Source organism: Dendrobates tinctorius, unplaced genomic scaffold (assembly GCF_039654945.1).
Source record: "Dendrobates tinctorius isolate UK_male_01 unplaced genomic scaffold, ASM3965494v1 ptg000181l, whole genome shotgun sequence".
In the NCBI taxonomy this organism is placed as follows: Eukaryota; Metazoa; Chordata; class Amphibia; order Anura; family Dendrobatidae; genus Dendrobates; species Dendrobates tinctorius.
The window spans coordinates 2,422,111-2,446,539 of record NW_027361848.1 but is presented as its reverse complement, the minus strand read 5'-3'; the positions used below and the strand labels follow the sequence as shown (position 1 = coordinate 2,446,539).

The 24,429-nt window shown below is 45.9% G+C and overlaps 1 protein-coding gene across 1 annotated transcript in view; it reads left to right on the top strand.

Moving 5' to 3' along the window:
• The window catches only part of LOC141054931 (pecanex-like protein 2), a 2,173,030-nt gene that overhangs the window by 32,684 nt on the left and 2,115,917 nt on the right, over positions 1-24,429 (top strand). The window lies entirely within an intron of this gene.

The window sequence follows — 24,429 nt, the reverse complement described above, 5'->3', positions numbered from 1 at the left end:
ATGTGGGGGTAAACCACTATTTGGGCGCATGGCAGAGCTCAGAAGGGAAGCAGCGCCATATGTTGTGAGTTCATTTTTCCCTTCACCATTGAGGTCTGATGAACTCCCTCCTCTGGTGAAGGAAGGTAGTGAGGCTGATTACCAAACACCTGGGCAGCTAGATGATGACTGGGTGGCTGGAATAGAGGACTGTATATAAGGCAGCCGACGCCCTTTTGCCTTGCTGGTGATCCTGCAGGATTCTTGGAGACCGGTCTGATTCCTGCGTCTCAAAGCTAAGTTTTTCTGCTCTGCTTTGTACTCTTCAGTTTTGTTTTTGTTTTGCCTTGCTTTTTGGGAGTTCTGCCATCCCCGGCCGGGGGTGAGCTGAATTCCATTTTTGTCTCTGATCTGTTGATCTTTTGCTCTGTCTTCAGACTATACCTGAGTGCTGATATAGTCTTTTGAAGCCTAGCGACTTCAGGGCCTGTTTTTCCTATCAGTCGGTTGGCTCATTTTGGATAGGGTTTTTGCGGATGGCAGACAACAGCTTTCCTATCCTGTCCTATTTAGTTAGCTTGGGCCCCATCATTTGCTCAACCTATCTTTCTATCTGTGTTAGTGTTTTCAACTTGCTTCACCGTCATTATATGTTGGGGGCTGCCTATTGCTTTGGGGTCTGCTCTGGGGCAGTTTAGTTTTTCCCCTTTCTGTCTTTAGGCTATGTAGTTCTCCGGCTGTGATCGAGGGGTCTAGGGCACCGTAGGAACCCCCCACGGCTACTGCTAGTTGTTGTGGATAGGTTCAGGGGTCTGCAATCCGATAGCTGCCAACCTCTCTGGTTTTTCTGGACTTAGCTAGTATTTTGTTTTTTCCTCCTTTCGGTGACTCATCATAACAGCCATATGACTTTTATGGCTGGAATTGAGATCGGATGCCATGTTTGGAAAGCCCCCACAAATGACACCATTTTGGAAACTAGACCCCCCAAGGAACTTATCTAGATGTGTGGTGAGCACTTTGAACCCCCCACGGGCTTCACAGAAGTTTATAACGCCCGGGCGTGAAAATAAAAAAAATCATATTTTTTCCACAAGCATGATCTTTAGTCCCCAATTTTTTTATTTTCCCAAGGGTAACAGGAGAAATTGGACCCCATATGTTGTTGTCCAATTTGTCCTGAGTACACTGATACCCCATATGTGGGAGAAAACTACTGTATGGGCACACGTCGGGGCTCGGAAGGGAAGTAGTGACGAATTTGGAATGCAGACTTTGATGGAATGGTCTGCGGGTGTCATGTTGCCTTTGGATAGCCCTTGATGTACCTAAACTGTTGAAACTCCCAACAAGTGACCCCATTTTGTAAACTAGACCCCCCACGGAACTTATCTAGATGTGTGGTGAGCACCTTGAACCCCCAAGTGCTTCACAGAAGTTTATAACGCCCGGGCGTGAAAATAAAAAAATCATTTTTTTTCCACAAAAATGATATTTTTGCCCCCAATTTTTTATTTTTCCTAGGGTAACAGGAAAAATTGGACCCCAAAAGTTGTTTTGCAATTTGTCCTGAGTAGGCTTATACCCCATATGTGGGCGCATGACAGAGCTTGGAAGGGAAGGAGCACCATATGACTTTTTCAACGCAGAATTGGCTGGAATTGAGATCAGACGCCATGTTGCGTTTGGAGAGCACCTGATGTGCCTAAACAGTGGAAACCCCCCAATTCTAACTCCAACCCTAACCCCAACACGCCCCTAACGGTTTCCACTGTCTAACAACTCGTTATGTATGTTAATTGGTAAGGTCTGTGGTCCTATAAAGGAAATTAACTTAAGCTTATCCTCTCACCTGGACCCGTGGAAGCGAGTAATCGCGAAACGGCCGTTGTCCGGCACCTCCCTCCCTAGCATTCCTCTAATGTCCTGCATGTCCACATACCTGTTGATGGAATTCATGTGAAATAAAGACGCACAGTTTTTCAGCTCTATTGGTGAGTGCTGCATTTTTCTTCTGTTTTCATGATACATTGAAATATTAATGTTTCTTCATGCAAGCACCTCCGTTTTTTGACTGAACTATACACCGCAATACTTCAGATAAAAAGTTCCGTCTGTTAATGTGGTGATTTGTGTGCCCTAGTCTGCCGTTCATCTGTGTGCTTTCTTGCTGGGAATACATATGGATACTTATGGATACATACAGGTGGCAATGGTGATCACTTTATTACCTGTACTGTACACTGACACTATATACAGAGCTCCTGTGTATAATGTCACTAGTGATCACTGCATTACCTGTACACTTTACACTATATACTGAGCTCCTGGGTATAATGTCACTGGTGATCACTATTAACAGTACACTATATACAGAGCTCCTGTCTATAATGTCACCGGTGATCACTGCATTACCTGTACACTTTACACTATATACTGAGCTCCTGGGTATAATGTCGCTGGTGATCACTATTAACAGTACACTATATACAGAGCTCCTGTCTATAATGTCACCGGTGATCACTGTATTACCTGTACACTGACACTATATACAGAGCTTCTGGGTATAATGTCACCAGTGATCACTGTATTACCTGTACACTGACACTATGTAAAGAGCACCTGTGTATAATGTCACCAGTGATCACTGTATTACCTGTACACTGACACTATGTACAGAGCTCCTGTGTATAATGTCACTGGTGGTAATAACAGTGTTGCTAGTATTGAGCTTTGTATTCATGATCAGTATTGTAGTATTTGGTCACTATGTGGTGGTAATTTGTGGTCTGGTCACGGTGTGATAGTATTTCTCTTTGTATAGGGTATTGTATGGTCCCTATATGCGGTAATATGTCATATTATTCGGACACTGTCATGAACTCATTTTCTGCTCCACCAGTTGAGAGTTCCCCTTCCGTTCTCCCTCTGGTGGTGACAGGAGGTAGTGCGGTTGGTTTAAGTGGTAGTGATTTGCCACCTGATAAGGAAGATAACGATTGGATCTCTGGATTATCAGACTGGATATAAGACAGCCGACACCCTATCCGGGTGCTGGTGATTCAGTCTGCTTCTCAGGTCCTGGACTTCAGCTCTCTTCCAGTCTTCTCAAGTTAAGTTTTTTGCTATTGTTCACACTTGCGCTTGTTGGTCAATTCAGTTTTTTGTGCAATCAGCCTGCCCATGCTGGGGCTATGCTGAAATTCCACTCCTATTAATCAGTATTTGCCAAACTGCTTTTTGTCCCTTATTAGATTGGCCTCTTTTTTGCTCTGTCTCAGAATATTTCAGAGTGCTGATATAGGTTTAGAAGTCTAGTGACTTCAGGGTTAATTTTGCTATCAGAAGTGTTGGACAATATTTTTGTAGGTATTTTTGGCAGATTGCAGACAGTGTCTTTCCTTTTCTGTCCTATTTAGTTAGCCGGGCCCCATCGTTTGCTCAGCCTATTTTCCTGCCTTTGTTTGTATTTTCATCTTGTTTCACTGTCAATACTTGTGGGAGGCTGTCTTTCCTTTGGGGTCTGCTCTGGGGCAGTTAGTTTTCCTCTTTTCCTGCTTTAGGCTTATGTAGTTCTCCGGTTGTGACGAGATGTCTAGCACCAACGTTGGAACGCTCCACGACTGCTTCTAGTTGTGCGGTTAAGATCAGGGATCTGCAATCTGCATAGTTACCAACTTCTCTGGTTTTCTGAGATTTAGCTTGTTGTCTTTTTTTCCTCCTCGGGTTCCCATTCATAACAGAATCACCAGCCATACCTCAGATTCTAGGGTACTCAAAAGCATGAAAGAATTGTTGGAGAAAGAAAAAAAAAAAAGTGTCAGAATTTTTTTTTTTATTATGTATTTTTTCCTCTTTTTCTCTGGGGCCGTAGGAGGATTTTTTTCTAATGGAGATTAAGCAACTGTCTGATCATGTGGAGCAGCTTGCTGCTGAAGTACAGGGAATTTCCACCTACCTTATTCAGTCACATGCTGCTGAACCCAAGATTCCTACTCCTGATGTGTTTTCTGGGGATCGGTCTAAATTTCTGAATTTTAAGAATAATTGTAAATTATTTCTTGCTTTGAAGCCTAACTCATCGGGGAGCTCTGTGCAGCAGGTTAAAATAGATTGGGCTTTTTCTCTGACACCTGAAAATCCTATTCTGACTAATGTGGATGCATTTTTCAGGCCTTGGGGTTGTTGTATGATGAACCTAATGCCATTGATCAAGCTGAGAGAACCCTGTTGGCATTAAACCAGGGTCAGGATCCTGCAGAGTTGTACTGTCAAAAATTCCGAAAGTGGGCGGTCCTTACTACATGGAATGATAGTGCATTGGCAACTCTCTTTCGGAAAGGTTTGTCAGAGACCGTAAAAGATGTTATGGTGGGATTTCCTGTTCCCTCTGGTCTGGATGGCTCTATGTCATTAGCCATTCAAGTTGACCAGCGTTTACGTGAACGTAAAACTACATGGGAGGTGCTGCCACCTTTTGAACAAATGTCTGAACCTATGCAATGTGATGGGGTTTTGTCTAGGGCGCAACGTCAGGAGTTTAGAAGGCGTAATAAGCTGTGTTTTTTCTGTGGAGACGCCTCTCATGCTATTTCTGTCTGCCCTAAACGAGAGAAACATTTTGCACACACATTTGCTGTGGGCAGTATACAACCTAAGTTCCTTTTGGCAATTACTCTGATCTGCTCCTTGTCCACATTTTCCACTAAGGCTTTTGTGGATTCAGGAGCAGCTCTGAATCTGATGGATTTGGACTTTGCTAAATGTTGTGGTTTGTCCATGACGCCTCTGCAGATGCCCATTCCTTTGAGGGGTATTGATGCCACTCCTTTGGCGGAGAATAAACCTCAGTTTTGGACCCAGGTGATAATGCGAGTTGCCCCAGACCACCAAGAAAATTGTAGATTTTTGGTGCTGCATAATTTGCATGATACTATTGTCCTGGGGTTCACCTGGTTGCAAACTCATAACCCAGTTTTGGATTGGAAATCTGTGTCTGTGGTGAGTTGGGGTTGTCAGTGTGTTCTTAGGGACACTCCTGTTTTCTCCACCTCTCCTCAGTCTCATGATATTCCTGATTATCTGGCTGATTTCTCTGATGTTATTAGTGAGAGTAAGTCTGCATCTTTGCCTTCTCAAAGGAGTTATGACTGTGCAATTGAGTTGATGCCTGGGTGTAAATTTCCCAAGGGTCGGCTTTTCAACTTATCTGTACCCGAACATGATGCTATGGGATCCTATATTAAGGAGTCATTGGAGAAGGGTCATATTAGACCATCCTCGTCACCGTTAGGCGCTGTTTTTTTTGTGGCCAAGAAAGATGGTTCATTAAGACCGTGTATTGATTATCGTTCCCTTAACAAGATGACGGTTAAATATCAGTACCCGTTACCTCTGATGTCTGATTTATCCTCCAGAGTTAAGAGTGCCTGCTGGTTTACGAAGCTTGACCTCAGGGGGGCATATAATCTTATTCGCATTAAGCACGGGGATGAATGGAAGACGGCGTTTAATACTCCGGAGGGACATTTTGAGTACCTGGTGATGCCTTTTGGGCTCTCTAATGCCCCTTCTGTCTTCCAATCCTTTATGAATGATATTTTCCGAGACTTTGTGGATAAGTTTTTGATCATCTATCTGGATGATATTTTGATCTTTTCTAGTGATTGGGATTCCCATGTGGAACATGTCCGGACTGTGTTCCGGATTTTGAGGGAGAATTCCCTGTTTGTTAAGGGATCGAAGTGCCTCTTTGGTGTACAGAGGATTTCATTTTTGGGATTTATCTTGTCTCCATCGACTATTGAAATGGACCCGGCCAAGGTACAGGCCATTTATGATTGGGTTCAGCCTACTTCTTTGAAGGCTCTCTAGAAGTTTTTGGGTTTTTCTAATTTCTATCGTAAATTTATAGGTAATTTTTCTAGTATTGTCAAACCACTGACTGATCTGACCAAGAAGGGAGCTGAGGTGCTGAATTGGTCTCCTGAGGTTGTCTCAGCATTTCAGGAGCTTAAGCGGAGATTTACTTCAGCTCCAGTTTTACATCAACCTGATGTCTCACTTCCATTTCAAGTGGAGGTGGACGCTTCTGAGATTGGTGCAGGAGCTGTGTTGTCCCAAAAAGACCCTGTGACTTCCAAGATGAATCCCTGTGCCTTCTTTTCTCAAAAGTTTTCCCCATCTGAACGCAACTATGATGTGGGGTATCGGGAACTGTTGGCCATGAAATGGGCATTTGAGGAGTGGAGACATTGGTTGGAGGGAGCTAGACATCAATTTGTGGTCCTCACCGATCACAAGAATCTGATTTATCTGGAGTCGGCCAAACGCTTGAATCCTAGACAGGCTAGATGGGACTTGTTTTTAACGCGTTTTAATTTTGTGGTCTCTTTTCTTCGGGCACTAAGAATGTTAAGGCAGACGCCCTTTCTAGGAGTTTCTTTGCTGATTCTCTTAATGTGACCGAGCCTACTACTATCCTAGGTGAGGGGGTAGTTTTTTCTACCATTTCACCCGATTTGAGATGCGCCCTGGAGGAATTTCAGGAGGATAAACCTGAGCGTTGCCCTATGGGAAGATTGTATGTTCCTGACCAGTGGAGAAAGAGAGTGATGTCTGAAGTCCATTGCTCCGCATTGGCTGGTCATCCGGGTATTTTTGGTACCAGAGATTTGGTGAGTCGGTCGTTTTGGTGGCCTGCCTTATCTCGTGATGTCAGGAATTTTGTACAGTCCTGTGGGACTTGTTCTCGGTCTAAACCCTGTTCTCGTTCTAGTGGGTTGCTGATGCCCCTGCCGGTGCCCAAGAGGCCATGGAGCCATATCTCAATGGATTTTATTTCTGATCTTCCTGTCTCTCAGAGAATGACTGTTATCTGGGTGATTTGTGATAGATTTTCTAAGATGGTCCATCTTGTACCACTCCCAAAGTTGCCATCTTCCGCTGAGTTGGTGCCCTTGTTTTTACAACAGGTGTTTCGGTTACACGGGATTCCTGAGAACATTGTGTCCGATAGAGGGGTCCAGTTTGTTTCCAGATTCTGGAAAGCCTTTTGTTCCAATCTGGGAATTCAGTTATCCTTCTCCTCCGCGTTTCATCCCCAGACCAATGGGCAGACCGAGAGAACAAACTAGACCCTGGAGACTTATTTAAGATGTTTTATATCTGCTGATCAAGATGATTGGGTCTCATTTTTGCCCTTGGCCGAATTTGCGCTGAACAATAGAGCTAGTTCTGCCACTCTGATGTCACCCTTTTGCTGTAATTTTGGGTTTCCTCCTCGATTCTCTTCAGGGCAAGTGGAATCTTCGTCCTGCCCAGGTGTGGACACTGTGGTTGTGAGAATGCAGCAGATATGGGACCAAGTGGTGGATAAGTTGTCATTCTCTCAGGAAAAGGCCCAGCATTTTTCCAACCGGCGTAGGACCATTGGTCCCCGGTTTAAAGTGGGTGATATGGTTTGGCTGTCATCTAAGAATATTCCTATGAAGGTTGCATCTCCAAAATTTAAGCCAAGATTTATTGGACCTTATAAGATTTTGGAGATTCTTAATCCTGTTTCTTTTCGATTGGCTCTTCCAGTTACGTTCAAAATCCATAACGTATTTCACAAGTCACTGTTGATGAGGTTTGTTGAGCCAGTAGTTCCTGTGGCGGCACCTCCTGATCCTGTATTGGTTAAAGGCAATGTGGAATATGAGGTAGAGAAAATATTGGATTCTCGTTTGGTTAGACGGAGACTCCAGTATTTGGTCAAATGTAAGGGTTATGGCCAGGAGGATAATTCTTGGGTCTCTGCTTCTGATATTCATGCCAATAAATGGTTCGTGCTTTTCACCGGGCCCATCCTGATTAGCCTGGTAGCATGGATGAGGGTTCGGTGACCCCTCCTCAAGGGGGGGTACTGTCATGAACTCATTTTCTGCTCCACCAGTTGAGTGTTATGAATGAGTCACCGTAGGAGGCAAAAACAGAAATACTAGCTAAGTCCAGAAAATCAGAGAAGTTGGCAGCTATCGGATTGCAGACCCCTGAACCTAACAACAACAACTAGCAGTAGCCGTGGGGGGTTCCTACGGTGCCCTAGACCCCTCGATCACAGCCGGAGAACTACATAGCCTAAAGACAGAAAGGGAAATCTAAACTGCCCCAGAGCAGACCCCAAAGCAATAGGCAGCCCCCAACATATAATGACGGTGAAGCAAGATGAAAAAACACTCACACAGATAGAAAGATAGGCTGAGCAAATGATGGGGCCCAAGCTAACTAAATAGGACAGAATAGAAAAGCTGCTGTCTGCAATCCACCAAAACCCTCTCAAAAACAAGAGCCAACAGACTGATAGGGAAAAAAGCCCTGAAGACGCTAGGCTTCAAAAAGACTATATCAGTACTCAGGTATTATCTGAAGACAGAGCAAAAAGGAATTCAGCTCACCCAGCAGGGAAAGGCAGAAATCCAGAAAAACAAGGCAAAACAAAACCAAAACACAAATGCAAAAAGTAGAGCAGAAAACTTAGCTTTTGAGGAGCAGGAATCAGACTGGTCTCCAAGTATCCCTCAGAGTAATCACCCGCAAGGCAGAAGGGCGTCGGCTGCCTTATATCCAGTCAGCAATCCCAGTCACCCAGTCATCATCATTCTGCTCAGGTGCTTTGTAATCAGCCTCACTACCTTCCTTCACCAGAAGAGGGAGTTCATCAGACCTCAATGGTGAAGGGGAAAATGAACTCACAACAGTTGGCAGTTCCCCTTCCATTCTCCCTCTGGTGGTGACAGGAGGTAGTGCAGTTGGTTTAAGTGGTAGTGATTTGCCACCTGATGGGGAAGATAACGATTGGATCTCTGGAGTATCAGACTGGATATAAGACAGCCGACGCCCTATCCGGATGCTGGTGATTCAGTCTGCTTCTCAGGTCCTGGACTTCAGCTCTCTTCCAGTCTTCTCAAGTTAAGTTTGTTTTTTGCTATTGCTCACACTTGCGCTTGTTGGTCAATTCAGTTTTTTGTGTAATCAGCCTGCCCCTGCTGGGGCTATGCTGAAATTCCACTCCTATTAATCAGTATTTGCCAATCTGCTTTTTGTCCCTTATTAGATTGGCCTCTTTTTTGCTCTGTCTCAGAATATTTCAGAGTGCTGATATAGGTTTAGAAGTCTAGTGACTTCAGGGTTAATTTTGCTATCAGAAGTGTTGGACAATATTTTTGTAGGTTTTTTTGGCAGATTGCAGACAGTGTCTTTCCTTTTCTGTCCTTTTTAGTTAGCCGGGCCCCATCGTTTGCTCAGCCTATTTTCCTGCCTTTGTTTGTATTTTCATCTTGTTTCACCGTCAATACTTGTGGGGGGCTGTCTTTCCTTTGGGGTCTGCTCTGGGGCAGTCAGTTTTCCTCTTTTCCTGCTTTAGGCTTATGTAGTTCTCCGGTTGTGACGAAGCGTCTAGGACCAATGTAGGAACGCTCCAGGACTGCTTCTAGTTGTGCGGTTAAGATCAGGGATCTGCAATCTGCATAGTTACCAACTTCTCTGGTTTTCTGAGACTTAGCTTGTCTTTTTTTCCTCCTCGGGTTCCCATTCATAACAGGTCACTATGTGGTGGTAATATGTGGTCTGGTTATGGTGTGGTGATATTTCTTCCCTGTATGTGGTATTATTGGTCTTGGTATAGGGGATTTTGTTGTGTATTGCTGTCATTTGTTTTCTCTGATATTAATTAGGAGAAGATTATTTATTTCCATTAGAGATTAGATACTTGGAACACAGCAGCAGAGATGCACTTACAAGGGTTCTCCCATGAAAAAAGTAATCATCTCTCTACAGGATAAGTGATAACATCAGAAAAAGAAAAAATGTACACAGAAACCAATCATAATAATAATGTGGGGGGTTCCTGGTGTCAGTTTTTTGGTTTCCCACTTTTTAATAACTTTGTCTGTCTTTTTGGCTCTTTTTTGTCAATAAAATTTTGTATTTTTTATTATGATTGGTTCCTGTGTACATTTTTCTTTTTCTGATTCTACCATATTGTACTGAACCCTATATATGTCCATTTTTATTTGGCACTTTATCATTATTTCTTACATATTGTATTTGGTGTACTTTGATTTGATGCCCTAATTATTGACCCAAATCCCCATATAGAAGAAGTGACAATGTATTGATTGGTGGGGATCTGACTGCTTAGACCCTTTCAGCAAAATGGGAAACTTTTTATCCCCATTAGACTGGAGTGGCATGTCTGAGTTGACCAATGATCCATTCATTCCCTCAGTGGCTGCACTTGCTTTTTTCTGGAAGCCCCAAAGAGAATAAATGGAGCCTCAGTCAGATATCCCACCTGCCGCTGCACTTTAAAATGGGGATAAGTGTTCCAACAACGATAAATCTTTATCATTCCTCCGATCGGTGTAGTTCCTAATGGTCGGACCTAAGCGATCACCTATCCTATAGAGCCAATGGATCGGTGATAACTTGTTTTAACCAAAGAACCCCATTAATGTAAACTACCATAATAATACATCCCAGTTATGGGGGAGCACTGTAGATGTGCAGGAGCTGCCTGTGTTTTACAGTCAATGCTCCACCATAATGAGGATAATGACTGACAGATACTTGCATATAGGTGTAGGGTGGGCCCTTAGAGTCCTTTCCCCTGGTGGGCCCCAGACATCCCAGTCCAACACTGAGCATAGTGATAGAATTTAAGTTTGGTTGTTGTAAACCTAGCATATGACAGGAAGGCAAGTCTCCTGACAAGAACTTGGCTGTTTCCAAGGTATGTTCAGGTCACGAGATCATGAACCATGGATATGTGATACCATTGTCATAATAAGGCCCGCTGTTTGGGGCAGGCAGACAAGGCAGCTGCCTAGGGCCCCCACCCACAAAGGAGGCCTACAGCCCCTTTATGAAGTGCACAGAAGTTGTACAGCATTCCTTACAGTGAATAATGCTGTGCATTCTCTGTAGTCCCTGAGTGTCTCTCCTAAACCACCCTACATCCCCCCTCTCTCTTCTTGCACTAGTGTCCAGTAAGAAGTTGAGAGTGAGGAGAGGCCTTCTCACAGCACAGCAGAGTTCAGATCCGGGGCAGGAAAATGCCTCCAGCCCTGTGTTTGTCCTCTCCTCCTCATTATGGCTGCCCCTAAACAGCAGGACCAGGTAAGTATACATATATATGTGTATCTGTGTGTGTACATGTGCAGTATACAGTGTGTGTGTATGTGTATATAGTATGTGTGTGAATATATACAGTATAATTGTGTATATCTGTGGTGCATGTGTGTGTGTGTATATATATGCATGTACATACAGTATATAGTATGTGTGTCTTTGTATATTATATATGTATACAGCATGTGTGCAGTATACTATGTAAATATATGTATAAAATGTATATGTATGTGAGCATACTGTATATACTGTATATAAACTGAATGTTTCTGTGTGTATATACTCTATATATGTGCTTGTACACACTGTATGGGTCTGTATACTGTATATGCAGTATATAGTGTATGTTGCTATATGTATAAAGTATTTATGATGTGTGTACTTGTATAGTGTATATCTCTGAAAATGTGCTGCATATATAGTTCAGTAATTGTTGTGTCGACATAATAGGGATCAGCAGTTTATGTCTAATGCTTGCGTTTTACCTTAGGGCGTGTTCACACTTTCTTTAATGCATCCAGTGAGTTCTGCCCGAATTCCCTATAAAGCCACAGATTGCAATGACAGGAATGGAGTTCATATGAATTCCATATGTGATTTTTTTTTTCTGAACGTGTCCGTCTGTTCCAACAGCCACAGATAAAAAAGGTCACTTTTAGATGAAAAAACACAAAAAGACTCTTAGGGTAGGTGCACATGATCAGTAATCACTGCGGGTTGGACGTTGCATACTTGTGCAGCATCCAGATGTTACAGCATAGTGGATGGGATCTCAAGAAATCTTATGCCCACTATGCGTGCACACATCAGCGGAGACGGACATACGGCACGTCTTTCCAGACCGCAACATGTCTATTTCTCTTAAACCTATATAGAGGATGCATGACTAAGGTAAATTTTAGATACATTTAATAAATTAACTGACATGAACAGCTAATATAGCAGAATATTCTCAACAGATGATTGATGCGGTGAGTGGAACATAATTACATATCTGAGTATAATACTGAGTGAAAATAGGAACAAACATAGTAAATATAATAAGTATTGCACATAAGGGGAATAGATGCAAAATATACAATATATCAGGTACTGTAGATAAAATAATTGGTAATGATGTGAAGTATAAATAAATAAATCAAACAGTACCAGGTATAATACTATTGCACCTATGCCCAAATATATTCCAAACTAATAATAGTAATAATAATCTTTATTTATATAGCGCCAACATATTCCGCAGCGCTTTACAATTTAACAGTTTCAAACATAACAGTCAAAAGTAACAAGTTTAGTAATAATACAATGATTTCAGTAAAATAAGATGACCCTGCTTGTGAGAGCTACAATCTACAATGAGGTGAGGGAGATACAAAGTACAGGAGTGTATTTATAGTGATGTATTTACAATGATGGTCCAGCCATCTTGAGGGAGTGGGGGATAGATGGGGATAGTGGATGGGCTACTCATGCCACTTACACATAAAATGACTGATTAGGGAATGTGATAGGCTGCTCTGAACAAATTTGTTTTGAGGGAGTGCCTAAAACAGTGCAAGTTGTGGCTGGTCCTAATTTCTTGGAGTAGAGCATTCCAGAGGATTGGCGAAGTGCGGGAGAAGTCTTGGAGTCGGGAGTGGGAAGTATGGATTAGTGCAGAGGTTAGTCGAAAGTCATTTGCAGAGCGCAGCGGTCGGTTAGGCTGATTGACAGAAATGAGGGAGGAGATATAATGGGGTGCTGCACCGTGGAGAGCTTCGTGGGCGAGAACAAGTATTTTGAATTGGATCCTATAATGAATGGGCAGCCAATGTAACGACTGGTGAAGAGCGGACTCGTCCAAGTACTGATTAGCCAGATGGATGACCCTGGCTGCAGCATTAAGGATGGACTGGAGAGGGGAAAGTCGAGTGATGGGGAGGCAAATTAATAGAGCATTACAATAGTCCAGGCGGGAGTGGATCAGGGCAACAGTGAGGGTTTTTGTTGTTTCCACAGTGAGAAAAGGGTGGATTCTAGAGATGTTCTTTAGGTGTAAGTGGCAAGAGCGGGCAAGAGATTGTATATGGGAGGTGAAAGAGAGATTGGTGTCAAACATAACACCCAGACAGCGCGCCTGCTGCCAGGGTGTTATTATGGTGCCACCCACGTAGAGGGAAATGTCAGATTTAGGGAAGTTGATAGACGGCGGGAGTAGAAGTTCAGTTTTGGAAAGATTGAGTTTCAGATATAGAGCGGACATGATGTTGGAGACTGCGGACAGACAGTCACTGGCATTCTGTATTACAGCGGGGGTAAAGTCAGGGGATGACGTGTATAGTTGTGTGTCATCAGCATAAAGATGGTACTGAAAGGCAAATCTGCTCATGGTCTGTCCAATTGGGGCCGTGTAGAGAGAGAAGATATAGTTACGTGTGCCGACTGGGGGGTTGTCCCTTTTTCACCGCCACAAACAGACTTGAGACAGAGACTGATGTGCATTCAACGGGTCCTCTTTATTGGCCGTCCTCTCGACGACCGCAGCACCACACAGCAGCTGCATGCAGCACCACACAGCAGCTGCATGACACAGGCCCGGGTACCTTTCACTTTTCTTCTCTTTCCTCTTACAGTGACGTCACTCGCGGTTCTTTCACTGTGGCTGCCATTAGGTCCATGGCCACAGTGCTTCCCCTGCCCGAGTCCATCCATCTGGTAGCCCCAGGGCTTTCTCTGTCCGTGGCTCTCTTGTCAGGGCCACCTGTTATGATTGGGTCACCGAGAAGGAGAGCAAGCCCAAGCTAAGCCACGGAAAACCAGAGAGGTTGGTAACTAAGTGGATTGCAGACCCCTGATCCTATCCACACAACTAGCAGGAGCCGTGGAGTGTGCCTACGATGATCCTAGATGCCTCGGCACAGCAGGAGAGCTAACTAAGCCTAAAGCAAGAAAGGTAAAAGGTGAATGACTAAGTAAGCCTAAAACAAGAAAAGGGGAATCTAAACTGCCCCAGAGCAGACCCCAAAGGAATAGATAGCCCCCAAACATATATTGTCAATGAGACAAGATGAAAACACAGACGCAGGTAGGAAAATAGACTGAGCAAACGATGGGGCCCACACTGACTAGACAGGACAGGAAAGGAAAGACACTGTCTGCAATCACGCGAAAAACCCTGCAAAAAAAGGCCAACACGTCTGATGCAAAAATACTGAAGTCGCATGACTTTGCCCACTATATCAGCACTCTGGTATATTCTGAAAGCAGAGCAAAAAGAGGCCAATATATTAAGGGACAAAAACAAACTGGCACAAACAGTAACATATGGATGTTGATTAAGCACAGCCCCAGCCGGAGCTGGCTGACCCACACAAAACTGAAATAGACAAAACCAGATCAAATGTGAACAGAATAGCAAAAGAACACTTAGCTGAGCATGCAGGGACTGAGCTGGAAACTAAGACCTCAGGAGGCAGGAAAAAATCACCAGCAGGGATAGAGGGAGTCGGCTGTCTTAAATTCAGTCTGAAACCCCAGATCTCCAATCGTCATCCTCATTATCAGGTGGCAAGCCTCTGTTAATCAGATCAGCTCCATTACCTCCAGTAGCCACCAGAGGGAGCCCAGAAAGAGAACTCGCAACCCCTCTGTCAATTTGACCAGCTCCACTACCTTCAGTAGTAACCAGAGGTAGGCCAGAAAGTGAATTCACAACAGCCACCCCCCTGACCGTCTTTTTCCTCAGTCCCTTCCAAAGCTTCCTCTTCTGTCCATTTCTCCCTTCCATCACTTCTTCTCCTGAGCTCCTCCTCCTAGACTGGCCTGCTTCTGGAATTCTCTACCACTATTTATTCCCCTCCCTGGGAATTTCCCTCTAGAGCTCCTGTAAATCTGCCCCCCATGACTCTGCGGTTTCGTAGCCCTAAGCTGTTGTTAAACCCTTTCCTCACTGCTCCCTGCTTCCATCTTGTGGCCAAACTACAGTACTACACTGTCTTATTTGCCTGCTGTTCTTTGTCTCCCCCTAGTGGCCAAACCCAGTATCTTACCATCCTCTACTGTCTCCAGCTGTCTTCCCACTTACATATACAGCAGTCCACATCAAGCACTTTTATGGCACTTTGTACATCCCTGTTGTGAACTCATTTTCTGGTCTGCCTCTGGTTCTGGTGAGGGAGCTGGTTGTGTTGACAGAGGATTCGTGAGTTCTCTTTCTGGGCTCCCTCTGGTGATGGCAGGAGGTAATGAAGCTGATCTAATTAACAGAGACCTGTCACCTGATAATGAGGATGAGGATTGGACATCTGGAGTCTCTGACTGGATTTAAGACAGCCAACTCCCTCTTCCCATGCTGGTGATTTTTCCTGCCTCCTGAGGTTCTAGTTTCCAGTTCAGTTCCTGCCTTCTCAAGCTAAGTGTTCTCTGCTATTGTTCACATTTGATTTGCTTTGGTCTATTCAGTTTTTGTTTGGCCAGGCAGCCCCGGCTGGGGCTGTGCTGAATTTCCATTCTTATGTCACTGTATGTGCCAGTTTGCTTTTTGTCCCTTATTAGATTGGCCTCTTTTTGCTCTGTTCTCAGAATATGCCAGAGTGCTGATATAGTGGGTGAAGTCTAGTAACTTCAGGGTTTTTTTTGCTATCAGAAGTGTTGGACATTTTTGCAGGGTTTTTTGGCGTGATTGCAGACAGTATCTTTCCTTTCCTGTCCTTTCTAGTTAGTGAGGGCCCCATCATTTGCTCAGCCTATTTTCCTACCTGTGTTTGTGTTTTCATCTTGTCTCACCGTCAATACATGTGTGGGGGCTGTCTATTCCTTTGGGATCTGCTCCGGGGCAGTTTAGATTCCCCTTTTCTTGCTTTAGACTTACTTAGTCCTCCGGCTGTGACGAGGCGTCTAGAATCATCGTAGGTACGCTCCACGGCTACTGATAGTTGTGTGGTTAGGATCAGGGGTCTGCAATTTGCTTAGTTACCAACCTCTCTGGTTTTCTGTGACTTAGCTTGATTTTGTTTTCCTCCTCGGTAACCCAATCATAACAGAATCACCAGCCTTTCCTCAGATTCTAGGGTACTCAAAAGCAGGAAAGAATTGTAAAAAAAAAAAGTGTCAGTATTTTTTTTTAGATGTATTTTTTCCCCTTTTTCTCTGGGGCCGTAGGAGGATTTTTTCTTTAATGGAGATTAAGCAATTGTCTGATCGTGTGGAGCAGCTCGCTGCTGAAGTGTGGGGTATTTCCGCCTATCTTGCTCAGTCACATGCTGTTGCACCAAAAATCCCTACTCCTGATGTGGTTTCTGGGGATTGGTCTAAGTTTTTGAATTTTAAGAATAATTGTAAATTATTTCTTGCCTTGAAGCCTATCTCATCAGGGAGCTCTGTGCAGCAGGTTAAAATTGTCATCTCCTTGCTGCTTGGCGATCCCAAGGATTGGGCTTTTTCTCTGACACCTGAAAACCCTATTCTGACTAATGTGGATTCATTTTTTCAAGCCTTGGGGTTGTTGTATGATGAACCCAATGCTATGGATCAAGCTGAGAAAGCCCTATTGGCATTGAACCAGGGTCAGGATTCTGCAGAATTATACTCTCAGAAATTCTGAAAGTGGGCGGTCCTTACTACATGGAATGATGGTGCATTGGCAGCTCTCGTTCGGAAGGGTTTATCAGAGAACGTAAAAGATGTTATGGTGGTATTTCCTGTTCCCTCTGGTCTTGATGATTCTATGTCATTAGCCATTCAAGTTGATCGGCGTTTACGTGAACGTAAAACTACAAGAGAGGCATTGCCACCTTTTGAACAAATGTCTGAACCTATGCAATGTGATAGGCTTTTGTCTAGGGCGCAACATCAGGAGTTTAGAAGGCGTAATAAGCTGTGTTTTTTCTGTGGAGACGCCTCTCATACTATTTCTGTCTGCCCTAAATGAGAGAAACGTTTTGCACACACATTTGCTGTGGGCAGTGTACAACCTAAGTTTCTTTTGGCAATTACTCTGATCTGGTCCTTATCCACATTTTCCGCTAAGGCTTTTGTAGATTCAGGAGCAGCTTTGAATCTGATGGATTTGGACTTTGCTAAACATTGTGGTTTTCCCATGATACCTCTGCGGACGCCTATTCCTTTGAGGGGTATTGATGCTACTCCTTTGGTGGAGAATAAAACTCAGTTTTGGGCCCAGGTGATTATGCGGGTCGCCCCAGACCACCAAGAAAATTGTAAATTTTTGGTGCTGCACAATTTGCATGATACTATTGTTCTGGTTTTTCCCTGGTTGCAAGCTCATAATCCAGTTTTGGATTGGAATTCTGTCTGTGGTGAGTTGGGGTTGTCAGTGTGTTCTTAGGGACACTCCTGTTTTCTCCACCTCTCCTCAGTCTCATAATATTCCTGATTATTTGGCTGATTTTTCTGATGTATTTAGTGAGAGTAAGTCTGTGTCTTTGCCTCCTCATAGGAGTTATGACTGTGCAATTGAGTTGATGCCTGGGTGTAAATTTCCCAAGGGTCGGCTTTTCAACTTATCAGTACCCGAACATGATGCTATGCGATCTTATATTAAGGAGCCGTTGGAGAAGGGTCATATTAGACTATCCTCTTCACCCTTAGGTGCTGTTTTTTTTTTTTGTGACCAAGAAAGATGGTTCACTAAGGCCTTGTATTGAATATCGTTCCCTTAACAAAATGACGGTTAAATATCAGTACCCGTTACCCCTGATTTCTGATTTATTCTCCAGAGTTAAAAGTGCCTGCTGGTTTACTAAGCTTGACCTCAGGGGGCGTATAATCTTATTCGCATCAAGCACGGGGATGAATGGAGGACGGCGTTTATTACTCCGGAGGGACATTTTGAGTACCTGGTGATGCCTTTTGGGCTCACTAATGCCCCTTCTGTCTTCCAATCCTTTATGAATGATATTTTCCGGGACTTTGTGAATACGTTTTTGATCATCTATCTGGAAGATATTTTGATCTTTTCCAGTGATTGGGATTGTTATGTGGAACATGTCCGGACTGTGTTCTCGATTTTGAGGGAGAATTCCCTGTATGTTAAGGGATCGAAATGCCTCTTTGGTGTACAGAGGATTTCATTTTTGGGATTTATTTAGTCTCCGTCGACTATTGAAATGGACCCGGCCAAGGTACAGGCCATTTATGATTTGGTTCAGCCCACTTCTTTGAAGGCTCTCTAGAAGTTTTCGGGTTTTGCTAATTTCTATCGTAAATTTATAGGCAATTTTTCTGGCATTGTCAAACCACTGACTGATCTGACCAAGAAGGGCGCTGATGTGCTGAATTGGTCTCCAGAGGCTGTCTCGGTATTTGAGGAGCTTAAGCGGAGATTCACTTCTGCTCCGGTTTTACGGCAACCTGATGTCTCACTTCCATTTCAGGTGGAGGTGGATGCTTCTGAGATTGGTGCAGGAGCTGTTTTGTCCCAGAAAGATCCTGTGACTTCTTAAATGAATCCCTGTGCCTTCTTTTCTCGAAATTCTCCCCATCTGAACGTAACTATGACGTGGGGAATCGGGAATTGTTGGCCATGAAATGGGCATTTGAAGAGTGGAGACATTGGTTGGAGGGAGCTAGACATCAAGTTGTGGTCCTCACCGATCACAAAAATTTGATTTATCTTGAGTCAGCCAAACGCTTGAATCCTAGACAGGCTGGTTGTGTTGACAGAGGAGTCGTGAGTTCTCTTTCCGGGCTCCCTCTGGTGGTGGCAGGAGGTAGTGAAGCTGATCTAATTAACAGAGACCTGCCACCTGATAATGAGGACGAGGATTGGACCTCTGGAGTCTCTGACTGGATTTAAGACAGCCGACTCCCTCTTCCCATGCTGGTGATTTTTTCCTGCCTCCTGAGGTTCTAGTTTCCAGTTCAGTTCCTGCCCTCTCAAGCTAAGTGTTCTCTGCTATTGTTCACATTTGATTTGCTTTGGTCTACTCAGTTTTTGTGTGGCCAGCCAGCCCCGGCTGGGGCTGTGCTGAATTTCCATTCTTATGTCACTGTATGTGCCAGTTTGCTTTTTGTCCCTTATTAGATTGGCCTCTTTTTGCTCTGTTCTCAGAATATGCCAGAGTGCTGATATAGTGGGTGAAGTCTAGTGACTTCAGGTTTTTTTTTGCTATCAGAAGTGTTGGATATTTTTGCAGGGTTTTTTGGCATGATTGCAGACAGTATCTTTCCTTTCCTGTCCTTTCTAGTTAGTGTGGGCCCCATCGTTTGCTCGGCCTATTTTCCTACCTGTGTTTGTGATTTCTTGTCTCACCGTCAATACCTGTGTGGGGGCTGTCTATTCCTTTGGGGTCTGCTCCGGGGCAGTTTAGATTTCCCCTTTTCTTGCTTTAGGCTTACTTAGTCCTCCATCTGTGACAAGGCATCTAGAATCATTGTAGGTATGCTCCACAGCTACTGCTAGTTGTGTGGTTAGGATCAGGGGTCTGCAATCCACTTAGCTAGCAACCTCTCTGGTTTTCTGTGGCTTAGCTTGATTTTGTTTTCCTCCTCGGTGACCCAATCATAACACTTCCCCCTTCCTACTGCAGACAGGTCCATTGGTCAGTCCACTTCCCTACCACCCCCCTTCCTTTTACCATTGTCATCTTCGACAATCTCGTCCCCCTCATTTCCTTTCTGAAGCTTCCCCGCCTTCTTTTGTCTGACCGGTCGTTAGGCAAAGCCCTTGATACACGGGGAGCCAAACAAGACCGGGGGCCGTCATGCTCCGGGAAGCTTATGGCTACTCGCCGGTGCATACTCCTCTGACAATTTCTTTCTGGTTGGGATAGGACCACCCGGATTTCTCAATGGGTGCGTACCTCTCACATTTCTCACTTTCAGCATCATTTTGCATTTTTGGAGTGCAATGACTGAGGCTCTGGCCTACCAGGTCACCGCAAGCTTTCCTCTTTCATTTTGGGGTGTTTGTAGTACTCAGGAACTGATCTATGGACCGCTGTCTCTTTCTTGTCCCTTCAGTTTAAATCAGTCATGGTCAGCATTTTCCTTACTCCAGTACCCAGGACCTGTTGAACATTCTCTTATTTTTTCTACATTTTACACCAACTATACATAATTTCAACAATACTACTTTTAATACGTCTGTCACCTTAAACTTTCTTTACTCTCAACACTTTTAAGCAAACAAAAACATTGGCGCTCCCCCTTCCTTTGAGGAGAGCATCCCCATGCATCCCCGCCGTGTCAGAAGTGGGAGTATTTTTACCCCAAGAGGACGTAGAACTGTCCCCAGGCTGTGCAACGGCGCACAGCAGTCCCGGTAGTCTGTTTTTTTAGTGATGCTCTGGGCCATCTCCTGACGGCCGATGTTTCGCCAACAGCCGGGGACCCCACAGCCGTGAAATCTCCGGGATGCTTTATCTACCCTGGGCCCCGAGGGTCCTTGATGTCTGGGACCCAGGAGTCCTCCTCTCCTTTATGGGGGCTCATATCCCTCGGGGTAGGCAATGACCGCCACGGCATAATAACCGCGAGAGCAGTATTCCTTGTAGTAGGAGACCCGGTCTCCCATCTGCAGGGCCCACCCATGTTTGATGGAGGTCATGTTTAAATATACCTTGTGGCCGGTCTCCACATCCCAAATAAACCCGTAGCCTTTCTCTGCGTTGGTATATACAAGCTGGCCGGTAGATCAAGGGACAGACATGGCTGCCTCCCCCTTTTCGTGCAGCAGCGCCCAGACCTCCTGCTCTTTGGCCTTCTCCTGTGCGATGACATCAGCGACCCAGACAGAAGTCCCGGTATAGGCCGTGGAGCCAGACAAGTGGGCCGCAGCCGGACCTGGGAGCAGGGCAGAGGCAGCCACAGACACCGGCAGGCCAGCCGCAGCCGGAACCGGGTGTAGGGCGGAGGCAGCCGAGGGTCCCGGTGAATAGACCGCAGCCGGTACCAAGGACAGGGCAGAGGTGGCCGTGGGGGCCGACCCATAGGCCGCAGCTGGTACCAAGGCGGCCGCGGGCTCCGGCGAGTAGGCCGCAGCCGAGGCCGAGGATGGGGCAGCGGCGGCCGCAGGTGTCGATGAGAAAGCTCGGAGGCTGGTGGCTCGGCCATCGCGGCGGTCTGGAGCGGGGCCGAGGTGGCTGCAGGTCTCGATGGATAGGCTGTTGCTGGGATGTGGAGCGCGGCAAGGGTGGCGTCGGGTCTGTTCCGCACCGGCGACGTGGGACGGAGCGCTGCTAGGTGGGGCGGCTCGGGTTCGTTGGTGGGGGCGTTGGTCGGCCCTGCAGGGGCCGCGGAGTCATCAGGAGCTGGGGTCGCTGGAGAGCGGGAGGCCGAGAGGGGGGCCAAGGGCCAGTGTCGGGGCCCTGGGGCCTGTCTCGTGCACAGGGCGTGGGGGCAGGAACTTCCTGCGGTGCCACTGGCTGGGCCGGGGGAATGCTCACCTTCCCCAGCACCGCGGCTCCTGACAGGCCATCCCGCATCTCCTCTAGCAGTTGATGTTCTTCACCCTGCCGTCCGGCAGGGCCCACCTCCAGGCCTGATGGTTCTGCGGGGAGACTCCGTGGTGATTCTTCCAGCCACCGTTCCAGCAGGGTTCGGGGTCATTCCTCTTTCCTGGTAGGTGTCCAGGGTACCGATAGTGGCTCCCAGGGGCAGGTCTCTCAACGGGCCTCTATCTCCTGATGCCACCTCCATTCCAGGCGTCCGAGGCCACGGCAGCTGCAGTGTCGCATCTCGTCTGATGTCCAGAAGCTCAATGGCGCCAAGCAGCTGAACCCAGCCTCTCCGCCAGGGCCACTCCCATTCTTGGGTGGGGCATTGGTCGGCCCCTCCACCCATCTTTCAGTGTCCAGGGGGCGGCTGTCATCAGATGCAAACCGCTCCCAGGGGTGGGTTCGGCACGGCCCCTGAGAGTCCAGTTTGGCAGCAAACTCCTGCGATTCTTTCAGGCGCTTGTATGCCACAGCCATCCTGCAAAGTCCTTTTCCACTCCGGATCCTTCTGATTAAAGCCAACAATCCCCGAACACAGTCCAGTTTTTGTAATCCACAAGGATAAATCTTCAACCCATTCAGCTTGGGTCTTTTGGATCTTCAGTGCAGAATTACCGCTGAAGTTGGTGTATTGGCAGGAATGATCCTGCCGACTACGCCAATTGTAGGTACGTGTGCCGACTGGGGGGTGGTCCCTTTTTCCCTGCCACAAACAGACTTGAGACAGAGACTCATGTGCGTTCAACAGGTCCTCATTATTGGCCGTCCTCTCGACGACTGCAGCACCACACAGCTGCTGCACGCAGCACCACACAGCAGCTGCGCGACACCTTCCATGCACAGGCACGGGTACCTTTCACTTTTTTTCTCTTTCCTCTTACAGTGACGTCACTCGCGGTTCTTTCACTGTGGCTGCCATTAGGCCCACTGCCACAGTGCTTCCCCTGCCCGAGTCCATCTGTCTGGTACCCCCAGGGCTTTCTCTGTCCGCGGCTCTCCTGTCAGGGCCACCCCCCTGACCGTCTTTCTCCTCAGTCCCTTCCGAAGCTTCCTCTTCTGTCCATCTCTCCCTTCCGTCTCTTCTTCTCCTGAGCTCCTCCTCCTGGACTGGAATGCTTCTGGAACTCTCTACCACTAATTATTCCCCTCCCCGGGAAATTCCCTCTTGAGGTCCTGTAACTCTGCCCCCCATGACTCTGTGGTTTTGTAGCCCTAAGGCCTGTTTCACACTTCCGTTTTTGACCATCAGTCAAAATCCGCCGTTTATGCAAAAAAAAGGATCCGCCATTTTTTTTGGCGGATCCGTTTTTTTCACCATTGACTTGCATTACCGGCAGATCGTGACGGATGGCGATCCGTTGGATCTGTTTTTTTGCGGATCCGTCAATTTTTTTGCATCCGCCGAGATGCTTGGACGGACCATGTAACTTTTTTTGTACTGCAGGATCTGCATTTTTATAGAGCGCATGCCCGGAGGAATGAAGTCAAGCGGAAATTTAACCCTGAAATCATTTCTGGAGGACAGAGAAAAAAAAAATTCTCTCTCTCCTTCCCGGACAGCGGTTCCTTTAAAATTCTTCATTCGGCGGATCCGTCAAAGAAACGGATCCGGTGGCATCAGTTCACATCAGTTAGAAACGGATCCGCTTTCCGCCTTTTTGGCGGATTTTAACTGACACAAAAAACTGAAGTGTGAAACAGGCCTAAGCTGTTGTTAAGCCCTTTCCTCACTGCTCCCTGCTTCCATCTTGAGGCCAAGCTACAGTACTACACAGTCTTATTTGCCTGTTGTTCTTGGTCTCCCCCTAGTGGCCAAACCCAGTATCTTACCATCCTCTACTGTCTCCAGCTGTCTTCCCACTTACATATACAGCAGTCCACGTCAAGCACTTTTATGGCACATTGTACATCCCCCTTCCTACTGCAGACAGGTCCATAGGTCAGTCCACTTCCCTACAAAGAGAAGGGGGTCAAGGACTGAGCCCTGAGGTACCCCAACAGTGAGAGGAAGAGGAGATGAAGTGTAGCCAGCGAGCAAAACACTGAAGGCGCGGTTAGAAAGATAGGAAGAGAACCAGGAGAGAGCAGTGTCCTTAATGCCGAGTGACTGGAGCCTAGAGAGTAGAAGATGGTGGTCAACCGTGTTGAAAGCTGCAGAAAGGTCTAAATTGATATAGGATCAAAGTGCAAAAAGGAAACCAGCCTGGTAGTTTAAGGCTATGTGCACACAGTGTGGATTCTACTTCGGATCCGCAGCGGATTGAAAAATGCAGCATGTCACTTCTTTTGGGCGGTTTTGCTGCAGTTTTCCACCTGCTCCATTCTAGAAATCCACAGGTGGAAAACAACAGGGGAAAACCGCACAAAACATGCAGTAAAACCACATAAAAAAATTAACTAAATCCGCAGGAAAAATGCAGGTCATTTTACCTGCTGATTTAGTAAAATCTGCGCGGAAAATTCCACAGCAGATTCTGCACCGTGTGCGCATAGCCTAAAGTGGGTATAGACACCAGCACAATTCAACCATAACGAATACAGGTAAGTTAAAGTGACTAGTGCATGAATGAGGATGTGAACAGATGAATAATGCCGGTGAGGACTGCTTACCGCGCAGATCGCTGTGCCCAACGCGCGTTTCACCTTAGCTTTAACAGTCTTACCTCTGGCTGCAGTGGTCTTGTGGCTCTGGTGGTCTCTACCAGTCTTAGCACTGGGCTGCAGTGGTCTTGTGGCTCTGGAGGTCTCTGCCAGTCTTAGCACTGGGCTGCAGGGGTCTTGTGGCTTCACCTTATATTATAGCTGCAAAGTGAATAATAATTAATAATTATTTATTAATAAT